Genomic DNA, 14,574 nt, shown 5'->3' with positions numbered 1-14,574 from the left:
AGATCTCCTTCTGACCATCCTCCATAATGCCAACAATGCATTATATGCTCCCCCTGAACCTGTGAGCCAACCATGACTGAACCATTTCCTGAGTCTGTTCTGCTCCCCCTGAGCCTGAGCTAACCATGACTGAACCTGAGTTTGTTCTGCTGCCCTTTCTTCATATACGCGACTTTGCAGCCTGTAACTCGTGTATATACACGACTTGTCTTCATTATATCAGCGTATGCAAGATGGAATACTGAATTTCATCACTTTCAGATTCCCCTGTGTCTGTTATGTCCGCTGTCTGAATTATGCCACACCTTTCTGTCTCTGTCTTCTTCAATTCCCGCAACTGTGATGATGTATGGTCCTTTTGTTTTGAATTTTGAAATCTGCTCCTACATTCCCTTGCTTTATGCCCATAGTTGTTGCATGTATAACATCTTACATTTTTCATGTTCCTTCTATCACAATCAATTGCTTTGTGTCCATATGCATTGCAGGCAAAACAATATCCTCTGAAATACCTGGGATGTGATGATCTTTCTTGAACCATTCTACTTCTACATCTGGCTGCAACATGTCCAAGATTATGACATACATAACATTCAACATTTTTCAGTGGAGGAAGTAATCGTCTATCACGTCCATAGTTAGGAGTAAAGGATCTTCCTTGAGGAATTTCTTTCCCTGGTTGTTCCTTGTTGAGCATTTCAGATTTCTCATTAGAGTTTCTTGCCTCACCTTGTGAACTAGATTCACCTTCAACATATTCATGAAAACCAAGACCAGTCTTGATAGCAGGAGACCTTTGACTATTAAGAATATCATCCAAGACTTTAGTACTATCTTGAAATCGTAAAAGCTTATCATTTTCTTCTATTTTACCTTTCAAGATATTTACCTCACCTTGATGTTGTTCTTCCTTTTTCAGATATTGATTCCTTAGGTCTTCTTCAGCTTTTCTTCCTTCTTCCACTTGTCGCTTTAGTTTGATCACTTCATGTTCTTGATCTTCAAGATCTTCTCTGTTCTGTTCTCTTGATTTTTTAAGATCTTCTTTTAGAGAGAGGATCCTTGATTCAAGTTTCTGAATAGTTGTACTCTGATCCTTTACTATATCCTGCAATTGCTCCCTTACCCTGATTTCTGTCTCCAATTGTTCTTTTAATTTGGCAACTTCTTCAGTTTCTGCATTCTTCTCTTCATGTGCCATGAGACTTTTAATATCTTTGCTATTATTGGATGAAGCATTCTTCTTCTTATGTGCCATGAGACTTCTAATATCTTCACTATCATTGAATGAACTTTTAATATGGGTATAATAGCTTCTACCATCTTCTTCAGATATCTTTCCTTTGTTATGAGGACATCTAGCAGCATAGTGACCAACTCTACCACATAGAAAACATTTGAAAGGTAGCTTACCTTTGAACCGTCCAGTTCCCCGTTCAAGATTCTTGACAAAATTTACCTCATCTTCTTCCTCTGACACTTCGAATGCGGCCTCTGGTGGTACCTCTTGTCGCATTTCAAAAGCAGTTAAGATCCCATGAAGTTGTGACATGGTGATTTTCTGCACATTCTCCTTTTCTTCTATGGCAGATACTTTAGAATCAAATTTAGCAGACAGAGATCTCAAAACTTTTTCAACTAAGACAACTTCCTCAAATTCTTCACCCAGATCCCTCATACAATTCACAATCTCATCCATACGCAGGAAATAATTAGCTATGCTTTCATTATTACGCATCTTAAGAGTTTCATACCGGATTCTGAGAGTTTGAAGCTTTGCTCTTTTTACCTGATCATCTCCTTCGTAGCTTGTGACGATTTTGTCCCATATTTCCTTAGCTGATTTGAAATGCATGATCTTCATAAATTCTGATTGAGTCAAACTACTCAATAGGACAGTAACAGCTTTGGCATTGAGCTCATATTGCTTTTTCTCTGCTAGATCTGTAGGAGTTGCTGATGAGAATTTGTATCCTCCTTCTACGATTCCCCAAACTTCTGCTCCAAGTGATTGTAGATATGCAGTGGTTCTTATCTTCCAGTGAGTAAAATTGTTCCCGTCAAAGACTGGTGGCCTGATGTGTGCTTCTCTTTCTGGATTAGCCATTCTGATGGATCTTTTCCTTCAAGCGATCAAGCTTCCTCAGAAGGACCTGCTCTGATACCAATTGTTGGAAATAATACTGAGAGGGGGGGGGTGAATCAGTATTATCTAATTCTTTTAATGAACCTTCCTTATTTGATCTTTGAATTATATTTGCATGTCAGTACCATAAAATAATGTGCATGAACAAAGAAAACAGATAGTTACACCAAAGAACACAAGATGTAAGGTGGAAACCCAATGTGGGTGAAAACCACCTGCTGCAATATGTCTCTATCTTCTTTCAAATTAGAAACTTCTTTTACAATGGTTTTGTACTGGTGCAGTCCTTTACCAGTACGCAGGCTACAACCTGTAGAGAGCTACAACTCTCTCTCATTTTCCAGTCTCTCCTGGAAGGGAGCTACAACCCCCTACTTCTTTTCTTACAAGGACCACTTTTCATAAATTTTCAAACTGGATCCATAAGCATCAATTGATCATCAAGTATGAGAGAATCACCCAATCAACTGTAGTAACCAGATCAACAGTTATAGGACCAAACCCAGAACACAACAATGATAAACAAAGATTTTAAGAGACGGAAGCACCCTGCTCCACTGCTTGCCTGCTTCCCGGACTCACCCTGCTCAACTGCTAGCCTATGTCCCGGACTCACCCTGCTCAACTGCTAGCCTGCGTCCCGGACTCACCCTGCTCAACTGCTAGCCTGCGTCCCGGACGCACCCTGCTCAACTGCTAGCCTGCGTCCCTCGCTCTGAGTCTATTGCACTGCCTGCGTCCCGGCGCACCTGAATCCTTCTGCGCCTGCGTCCCGACGCACCTGAACCCTTCTGCGCCTGCGTCCCGGCACACCTGAACCCTTCTGCGCCTGCGTCCAGGCGCACCTGAACCCTTCTGTGCCTGCGTCCCGACGCACCTGAACCCTTACTGCACCTGCGTCCCTCCGGGCATAGATGATTTCAAGACTTCAGAAGTAACCCAGACAGTCAGATCTACAGATCTGAACATGCGCCGAAGAGATCTCGGTCCATCAGTAGATTCACCTTGTTTAGATCTAGACCAGATCTAGCCCTCATAAGATATTCAACCAAAACCATGCTCAAGCCAAATGATATCCTTTGCTTTATATAGGCAATCTCCTCCTAAAATCATGGAACAATACCACGAGCCGACACCATAATAACCCAATACCGTCAGCTAGATACCAAGAGTAAAACACAAGAAACCCCCACGTGGCTTTTCTCTGCCTTGAAATGTGTGCACTGGGGGGACGCACCTCCTGAACGGCTGGCCTGCGTCTCTGGACGCGGTCCCTGCATGGTGTACCTGTGGGTACGCACCTTATGAACTGATTTCCTGTGTCCTTCTTAATTTTCAATAAAATGAGAGCCTTGCCACGGGAGTTGCCATCAAGTACAACATCTGTAACATATAGCCATACCAGAAACATAATGCCAACAATGCCAAGGAAATCCTAGCCATGTATGTGCATGAAAATGAGGTATAAAATTCAATTTTATCTTCAATTTACTCTTAAAATGAATGTTTTGGTGCTTTTGAAAGACACACTAGAGGAATAGGGTCCAAATTATTGATGGAGATGGGCTATGAAGGTAAAGGATTAGGCAAACATGCACAAGGCATAGTTGAACCAATTCTTGTTGAGGAAAGGCCTAGGTATTTGGGTCTTGGTTATGGACAAAATGATGGAGAATGCTCCAAAGCCAAGGAGGCATATGAAGGTGTTCCAAGAAGGAATTTCATTACATGTTCATGACCTCAATCTTGTGAAGTTTGTGTTCATGAGGAATGCAAAAGTTTTACACCCACTTTTTAAGAAGATGCTCATAAGCATGCAACTAGTGGAAATGAAAAACAAGAGGATGTTGAAATATCTAAGATCATTGAAAGCATTGTTGGTATTATGAAGAGAGCCACTACCTGATCAAAATCAGCTCCTCAAGAAGGCGAAAAAGGTGAAAATGAAAGGCATAAATATGCCTTTAATCAAGTTTCTTTTGATTATGATAAACATGGTAAATCCCCACATAATATTTGGAGAAAATTTACATGTTATTTTTGTGGTTTGAATAACCATATTGTTTCGAGGTGTTGGAAGAGGATAAACATACCAAGGAAACTTTCAAAACAAAAGAGACAAAAAGCCAAAGGTCCATTGGATAATGGAAACCATGTTGAAAAGAAGTTGCAATTATTTTTCATTCATTTCCATAAGAAGGGTCACCTTGTAGGCAAGTGTTGGAATTTGCATGCAACAAGTCATCCATGATAGTTGAAGAAGGTGGAGAGATATTTTGCCAAAGATAGAAAAGAGGATTCCATAATTGATGTGGGTTAGAATGATAAACATGATGAAGTGCATCTGAAAGAAGCACCATTGAAATGGTTTGGAAAGAGATGGTTAGATTCATTAACCAAACAAGGCCTTGCATTCCTTTTGATAATTGATGCAAATAAGGAAAGATTTTGCATTTCCTTATTGATGCATTTCCTTGTCATTTGGATGCATTTCTTTTCTCCTGAAAGTATGTTTCATATGCATGAAGCAAGATGATGGAAAAGTAGATTTATGTTAACTCACTTAGATGTAGCAAACATGGCAATTTGCAACTACATGTTTTCATGCATGTTGCACTTGCATGTTTACGCCAGAAAGGTGTTCGAAAGTGGAGTATGTTGACTCACTTTTTTGTAGCAAATTTGGTCATTTCATCTCTTTAGGTATTTTTACATACCAATGGGATTCTTGTGCTTGTGAGAGAGTTGAGAGTTGTTATACATGCATAAGAGTTTGTGTGTGTGAACAGTGAAATTTTTAATAGTTTCATTGTGCTTGAACATGCATGAGTGATTAACTTGTGTGGTTGATTAATTGTTACATGTAAGTTATATTGACTTGGAAGAGTTAATTTTGTCTTCAAAGATGAAAGGGAGATGTGATGAATTGTGTCATGTAAATGTGTAATTCTTGTTGTAAATCGTCAAGTTGTTGTACATGTTTTGCTCGAATTGAAAGTGAGTTGTTTGTAGAAGCATGTTTTGTTGACTTGTGTTTAGTCGATGTTTTAAACACCAAGATGGTTTATACACCAATATGTCAGAGTACATGGTGATGTTCACATGATGTGACATTTGTTTCTTTGAAGAAGCAAAAGGAAGAGGTCATCAAGTTATATATTCTTGCATGAGTGTTTTTCAAACACCATTAACCTTGAAAGGTGTTTCTTGTGACAAGATGTCACTAGATCTTGGAAGGTTCATGCTAGAGAAAGAGGCTCATGATGAAACTTCATTCTCAAATCATGACATGAGCAACATGTTAATACTGGAGGATGATGGAATCAAGAAGCGAGAATGGACAAAAAATGCCATTTGATGTGTTGAAGTCAAGAAGTGAAAGAGATGGCGAATGTGTTCTTCCAGATGTGGAATTTGGAGCTGTGGAGGTAAAAGAATGGTCATTTATTTTCTTGTTATTATTGATATTGGAACTCATTTTTGTAGTTCACTCAGATGGGCTTAACTTGAAAAACTGGTTTCCAAGGAGAAGCTTGCATCGAATGTATGTGTTGCAAGGGAGGAACATGATTCTCAACGGGAAGGCCATCAATCAGTTTTCCAAGCACAAAGGGATCGCTTTGGTACAACAGGGTAGTTAATCAGTAAGCATACATGAAGTGTTAGATTGGGTTAACAGCAAAAGGAGAACATTGGTTGAAGTTCCAAGCCATTAGCAAAGAAAGGCATGTCAGTGAACCCAAGTGGTTGTCATGGAGATTTTTCCAAGTAAAATCAATTGATAGAACTTGGGAAGGATAAGAGTATTCATCTTTCATCATATAACCAAATTTTGTGGGTCCAAAAGCTTGTCAGTGGGAAGGAGTTATCAGAATCTAGATTAGGCATAAAAATTGGCTTAAAAATCAAAGTACTCAGAATCATTCAAAACCTGAATGACCACATCCATCTCGACGAAATGATCCCAATGAAACTCATTTCATTCAAAATGGATTTCGTATGTGGAATATAGAGCCTGTTGACCACTTTGCCAAAGAGATGAAATTTTGAAAAAAAAATGTACAGTCACTACACAATCAGCAGTCCGTACTTCTGACGTGGTAGGTGACTGGGAAAAGTTAAAGGTTATTTGACATCCAATGTGTTTTTTCCAAGTGTCATGTTGCTACTGGTCGATGGTTGGTGTGTTGGAGCGATTTGATTGGCTAATGGAGGAGCAATGAGGAGGGGACAAGTGGCAAGCCCGGAGGCTGCCATGTATCCCACCCCAAAGAACTAGCTATGGAACTTTACCAAAATTTTATGGCAGGCCAAGGGGTTGAACCCGGGACCTACTCTGAAAAAACTATGCAATATACCATTGCACCCAAGCTAAGATTCTTAACTGTTATAGGAGTAAACACATATTTAAAGTTTGACATGGTTACGGTTTGGGGTTAGGAGGGCCAGCCCTCCCATGTGAAAACTCGGGTGGTAATGGTGCGACTATCCATTCAGAAGCTACACGAACCATAACCACTCACGGTTATAGCACCATGTGTTCGCCTCCACTCAAATCGCCATGTCAACAATTAGGAAATCACGTGGATAATGCGCCTAACCACCACTAAACCATGGCATGTTACTGCTCTGCTTAAGCCGCCAGCTAACTATTTGACATAACCACGCGGTATTTGCGCAAATCCTCAGTTATACTTTAATTAATCGTGCTTAGCGTTAATGAAACTCAATTTTAATTCGACGATGTTTTTGGCAGACCCTCCTAATTCGGTGGTAACTCCATATTAGTGGAGTTAACAGGAGTTCCTCTAGTTTTAGAGGAGGTTTTCTAGGGAAAACAATTTTGGCCATAATTGGAGCAAAACTCGACCAAATGGAGCTCAGAAAAAGGTGTTCCTAGCTGATTTTGATGCTATGTGCCCCTTGAAACAACTTTTAGGATTAGTAGAGTAATGTAAACAACACTTTTTTCCATTTTGAGCAAATGCAAAGGCCCAAGCCATGGAACATGGACCAAGGAGATGTAGCCCATGAGGGGTGAACTCCTTTATCAAAACACTGTGTTAAGTGTTAATTTTGATTTTTTGATGTACATTTACTTGCTGTTGTTCAACACTTGTTTTTCATGCCATTTTTCTCATGTTCTTAACATAACACTTGATAAAATTGACCTGTTTTCATTCACGAACACCACAAGGGAACCTATGCACATTAATCAATTGATAGGCATTTGTTTATAAATCTGAAGTTGAAATTAGCATAGAAAAACTAATATTCAATAACAGATCAACCAATTACTCAAAAATCTTGATGGGAATAATAGGATACATATTCATAGAATTCCCTTTAGATAACACATTCCATGTCATGTTGGGATCTCACACCCAATTGGAATTTCACAAAGAAACAAGATTGTGAAAGCCCTCATTCAAGTGTTTTGAACAAGTGAGGAATGATGATCAAGAATGAGATTCTTCACAAGGTCGATCTGATACCTCCAAGGGTTCCAAGATGGCTTCATCAACTGGCATCAGAGTTGTTGGAAATGTAGATCACTATTGAGAGGGGGGTTAAATTAGTAGAGATGGCACTTATTAAATTTTCCCCAATTAATTAATCCTTTAAACACTTACAATTTCAAACACATAAGGAAAGATCATAGCATCATAATATAACACATAAACACAAAATTAATCACACACTTAAGGCACCAATGATTTTTGTTAGAAACCTTGAAGGGATAAAAACCACTAGTTGTTGTTGTGTTTCTTCTTATTCTCTTATCATTAATAAATAAAATCATTACATTTTCAGCTAGCCACCACCTATTGGAAGCCACCACTCCCAATAAGTGTTTCCCAAGAACGACTGGATGGAGCTACCACTCCCTAAATACCATTTTGTTGACCACCATTACCAAAGATAAACTATCCCTTTCTTTTTCAGCCACTACTTAATAGAGGCATCAACCTCCTCAAACTCGTTGAATCATTCTTTCATTCATTTTCAAACTGAGCTCTAAGAGTAATGTTTCATGACATTTTTGATAAAATAACATGTGCAAATACAATAGGAAATGTTCATGGAACTGATTGAGTGCATGTAAAATTTAGAAATTCCACCTATATCTATTGACACTGGGATCATATGGGCATTCCATAAATATTATCACTTGGAATATGGTCAACCTTGCGATGATGCTTCTATCTTTGATTGGTGCATAATTGGCTCCTAGAGAATATGCATTAACACATGAAGTTTTAATACTTCTTTCACCAAATTTGTAGATCAGCTTTAGGAAATTAACATGTAGACTTAGGCATTGCTATAACCATATAACATCATACATGAGACCCAATACAAGGCATAGAATACATCATTGTAAGGAAAATGGTGCTAAGTTCTTATTGACATCAATTCCAACACTACAGTTCCAACTTACTCCCCCTTTCGCATTGATGTCAACCGAAACTTGATCTTCCCTCTTGAACCTGACCTCTGAAGTTGATCTTTATACTCTATCCCCCGTTGACATCAATGGAAAAGGGTAATACCAACAATAGAGAACAATGCCAACAATGTGGGGGGCTAAGAGATATAATTCCCATGAAATTTTGAACACCATGCTCACTAAAAAGTTAATACAAATTGATCTTGTAATAAGAACAAATGTCTCTCCTGCAAGATAAGCATGTGAAACAATGAAGTCATTTTCCAAACATGTCTCTAGCCAACACCATGCATCCTATCATCATGACCATGCTCCCCCTAAACATGTAATAGAGTTGCAATCATACTCTCTTTATTGTTGTAGCAACACTTATGCTTCTCTACAATAAGCCTCCTTGCCAAGTGTAAGAGACTACTCCTCGTGGACTAGGACTTCACCAAATTTGACTAATAATATAAAATGATATGCAATAAAAATCAATGCTTTATGGAGAAAATATAAGGATGTGATAAGTAAATATGAATGATATATGAATCTTCTATAAGCATGCCTATCACCAACCAATGACTTAATGGAACTGTTGATGCCTTGAAAATCACTACACCAACGTGAGGGAAAACCACCTAGTCCGAACCTTAAAGTAGTTCCTTTTCCATTTGGAACAGTGGCTCCGACTAGTTTAACTAGGTCTAGTAACATTTTCCCAATTGCTATCGATTTAATAATATATATTTAAATAACAATAGCTAGGGACATCGGATCAATTCTTCTAGCTGATCAGGCAAGAAGAATGACCCTTAAGTTTTTTTTTGTGGAACAACCAAGCCAATCGAAATTTTTTCCTCTTTAAAAAGAGGGCTTCTAAAATTTAAGATCTATGATAACACATGCAATACTAAGTCTAAAATGCAATTAGTCTAACCTATCTCAATTGAAGGAAAGGGTAACCCTTCTCTCAATTGAGAACCAACTTAACTTAATGGGAAAAGAAGCTTTAAAGAATTGGAATTAAGATGGAGGAATTAGATCAAGGAGATAACTCACAACATCTGATTCCTCATTAACATAAATACTAACAATTCAACACTTAGTAAATAGTTACATAAGTTCCTATTGAAAGTATATCCAATTCCTTATTTATCATATGCATAAGAACTACAAATATTCATGATGAATTACTAAATTAGTTCAATAAGACATCTTGTATGCAAGTAAGCAATTAGCATCCTAAATCGGAAGGTAGCTTACCGATCTAAGATTATAACTATCTACTCCTAATCAAACTTCAACTCTCATATTATATCTAAAACTAAGCCTGTAGAATAGTCTAAGCAGACTTTTAAATGAATTAATACTCAATATTCAACAATAGTGCATGAATCCAATTTCATTGCATAGCTTTTGGGAGGCAAGTGGTTTTGGAGGAGGGTCACGCGATTCCATACATTGCTCGACATGTAGCATCGACACTATTCACAAAACCACTCACATCGCACAGTAAAGGTCGACCAAAAGGCCCACACGATATGTGCGATAGTCGTCAGATCTGAGGGATCCGATCGGACAATGGTCACGATGTTGAAGTGACTAATGGATTACAGAGGGCGAGCCTGATATTAATTAAAAGATTTAATCATATCGGGGTCGATTTGATTGGTCACTGAGTTATTAATTAATCGTGATGATTAATTAATCCTCATTTAGTATGGCGGGGTTTCGGGTTCTTAATTAATCACATATTGGTTAATTAATCCTGTTTATGAGTGTTATTAAGGTTATTTCGCAACCGGGGGTGGGATATATAGTTTATTGGGATTTGTTAACAATAATACGGGTAAGGGGTAATTCTTTTCGCGAATTAAATAATAATAAAAGTTAAAAGTTAATATGATTTTGAAATATGAAGTGCACTAAGTTAAATGTCTCTGATAATGTATTTCATCATACAACACTTATACCTTAGGGTTTTTGTATATAGAATGTTTTTAATTTTTTGTATATAGAATGTTTATACCTTAGGCTAATTTTCCTAATTTTGGTTTTCAGAGCTAAACCAAGTCAATCATGATATATGACACCTATTGGTATAGGAACCTAACAGTGGCTTCACTTGGGTATGGCTTTCCTTGGTGGAAAGTCAAGAACAATAGATTAGTGGCGTATGAATGACTTTGATTGTGCTCTGCAAATCTCCTTCTCTTGCTGCTTTATTGTATGTATGATAGTAATGGTTCTGGAGCTTAGGGCCTTCTCTTAGGGCTTCAACTCCAAAATTACCATCCAATCAACACCAAACCTTTATTCTCCCTTCTTGAATCCTACTTGAGCACCTTGTCACTTAGGTAAGAATCTTCAGCCTTGGTCTTTTTATTAAAAATCTTTTTAAACTTTTCCTGCACAACTTTGAGATCTGACCTGAAACTAAAATGTGTTGCAACCTTCAAACCAAATTAGTAAATCATCAAGATCTTAGGGCCTTTTGATTGGATTCAAATCTTTTAGGATTTATTTCATAATATAATTAAATCCTACCTACTCTATATTGTTTAAGAATCAGGATGATTTAAATAATACAAAAATGATAATGAAGCCAATCAAGTAATTACAGAAACAAATGAACTGCTTGACTGATTGTTAGTAAAGTCAGAAGCATAATTTGATCATGTACCCACTTAATCAAAATTGTGATATATAAAGGCCACTGTTGATGTATTTGGTCCTTATAGAGAAAACATGTTAAATCATTTGAGTTGAGAAGAACCTCCATATAATCTGTTATACGATCAACAAAAGCATAAAGTATGATAGTTTCTTTGATGCCTTCAATGTCTAATTGATCAGTTGTATCCTCAATACTAAACCCTGAAACTACTTCTTTAGTCTTCCTCTTGAAAGCATAATCATCTTCAATCTACAAATCAAAAGGTAGTACAATTTCCTTTTCGTTTGGAGAAGGAAGATTTTGTAAGAATTCTTTAGGATCTCGGAAATTATATGACTGAATTTGAGAATGAAAAAGTTTAATTTCATTTTCATATCTTTCAACCACTAAATTAAGAAAACACATTTTAGTTTCATGAGAGCATTTTCTTATTTTGACAATTATAAACACAACTCTTAAAAAATCTTCATCAAGCTGAAATTTTGATAACTCATCCCCGAATTCATTTAAAATTTCATCAAATGAAAGATTTTTTACAAACCCTGTTGAATTTCTCTCAAATTTAAAGCTCTGGATCTTTGAACAATGGAGTGTTGATTATTTTGGGCTTATTGATTAGAAAATGATCATCAAATGAGTCAGAAGAATGATGCCCAAATGTGCATGGAGATTTTATATTTACAATTCTCAAAAGAGATAAATTAAAAACTACTCTAAGATCTTCTCAAAATACTATATACATTTGAAAGACTTTCTTGATGAAAAAGAACATAATGTCTCGGATAATAATCCAAGTTAAAACCTGATCTTTTCACATAGTTCTTTTAGGTTCATTCCTCCAGTGGAGTCTTCATTACATAATTTATTTTGGAGTCGCCAGGTGGATGATTTTAACCTTTGTGTGTTTGATCACTGTCCACCATCATAGATAATATCTAAAATCGTAAAACAATTCTAAAGAAAAAGTTAGTTCTCCAGGAAGCCATATTTCAAATTTTTTATCATTTTCTTATATAGGTATGTAAAATATGGATATGTAAAATAACTTCTAAAAATTCTTTAAGATGCTTGTAATCAAAACTTTGTGTTTCTTAAAGATTTGTTTTGACTGAGGAATTGGTCTTCCCCAGTGGAGTCGCCACTAAGTTATCACTCAGATTTTCCCTTAGAAGTTATCAAAAGAAGGGACACTCCGAGGTAACCACAAACCTATATTTTAAGTACAGAATCTAGCCAATCTATACCCAAAGAGGGTTCTCTCTATATGATTTAGCTTTGTTTTATGGGATATTAGGCTAGTTATGAAAGCTTGGGGTGTTTTGATTTTGTTTGGTGGTGGAACTCGAGAGCAAATGGATGGAACAAGGTATTTCAGGCCATTGGGATATGGAGTCAACTAGATGATGGCTTAATTGGATCAGGGTGATTTAACAAAGGAGAGTTTCACAGGGAAAGATAGCTAAACAAAAGACAAATGATAGCTTCAAATGGGTGAATGGTCTTGAACGGGGAGGAAGGGAAACTAAGAATCCTTCAACAGGCTCCAAGATGAGGGAAAGGGGGTGCTCATTAACAAAAATAAATTAAGTATTCTTTGTTAAATGGTCACTGTGATAAACTATGAAAGCAGGGAGCACTTAAGAATTCCCTACCTATAATAGTCTAGAAGAAAAAATTAAGAAAAATAAACGATTTGAAGGCAGAATGCAGTCAATTTCTTTCTGAAATATAACTTTTTGTTTATCATTCAGATATGAAACACATATGAATATTGACTAAACCAAAAAAATTGTAAAAACACAAGATATAGAATACTTATTTGTTTCTCGTTTGACACAGGTATCCTGTAAAAGTCCTTTGATTTATTAATATGTTCTAGCCAGCCATACAAAAGTTGTTCAATAACACTTCAATTCCAAAAGTAAATTGTCTACAGAAATGTCTAAGAATCCACACAAAATAATTCAAATGAGGAAGTATTTATACTAATTGTAAACTGAAATATCTTGAAAAAATATCAAGATTAGTTTCACAAATATCTTGAACTGTATACATTAATAGAACTTAAATAAAGGAAATTCAAAACTAATGAATCTATTTGGAACTATTTCTATGGATTTATGGTGACAAAGAAGAGAAAGTCGAATTTGATAGCAACTCTTAGTTGATGATGAGGCATCCCAGTCACTAACTGCATCCTTCCTTTGTGCATTATGCCCCAGAAATTCTGCAAACTTAGGGTCCAATGATACGCTTGTATATATCAATCCGAGATAGATATGAAAAATGTGAAAGCATTTTTTGTATATAGGAATGTTTTTGAGATAAACCTCTCTCAGTTTCCCAAAATTTAGCTCCAACTATTCACAATATTCTCTGCAAAAAGATGTCAAAAACAAGACTTTGCCCAAACTGAAAAATAGGCTATGAATACATGCACTTATGTCCCTTATGGTAATACTTGTGTAAAAAGTGAGATAGGTTTTTGTATATTAGCCTGTTAGGAACAAAAATGTCCTTTAGTTTCTTGAAATAGTTTTTAGATTGGCCACAATAGTTTCTGCGAAACTATGACTTAAACAGGAAATTTCTGAAGAATGTACCATTTTTGCTCTAATTTCATATTTTAACCTTAAACATCTTTTGACTGTTTTTCACTTTTACTTTGGAAAAATTTCATTGTAGCTAGTGAAAGTGTTTTCATTTTGTTTAACCCTTAATGTCTTCATGTTTAATTTTATTGTTTGCTTTTTACTTTTTACTTTTATCGCTCTGTTTTTTCATCTGTCTTCACTTTGACATGAATTTGTATGCTCTATTTTGTAACTGTCTTCCTTGTTGTTTATCTTCATGCTAGCTTATTTACTCGACTTGATCTTCAATCTGATACTCTTTAATCATGATACACTTTGACTATTCTTTACCTTTTCCTTTTACCTTCAATGTGTGGTTTAGGTTTTTACTGTTTGTTTCAACAGTAAATCATTTAATTTCATGTTTCCTTTGCTTATCTTTTTACTGTATGTTTTATATTCCAACTATATTTAAATAGATTTGATAACAATATTGGAGTAAACAGGTCTTATGACTAGTATTAAGACTTGTTTATCCAAGGCTGTGGTCTTTTGATCACCTGTAAAACAAAACAAACTGTTAAGAAAGCATTGGTTTGTGGGGGAGGTCGAAAAGTTTTCATTTGAGCTGGAAAGGTTTGTGGAGTGAGTCTAGAATTTTTTTCGGGAGGTAAACCATGCTTGAATCAGTTAACAGAGGCTTCAAGTGGCACAAATGGGTTACATAGGGTTTTACTCCACA

This window comes from Pinus tabuliformis, chromosome 8, assembly GCF_031772625.1.
Source record: "Pinus tabuliformis cultivar Carrire ecotype Pingquan chromosome 8, CPIR1, whole genome shotgun sequence".
Classification (NCBI taxonomy): Eukaryota; Viridiplantae; Streptophyta; class Pinopsida; order Pinales; family Pinaceae; genus Pinus; species Pinus tabuliformis.
This window is presented reverse-complemented; position numbering follows the sequence as displayed.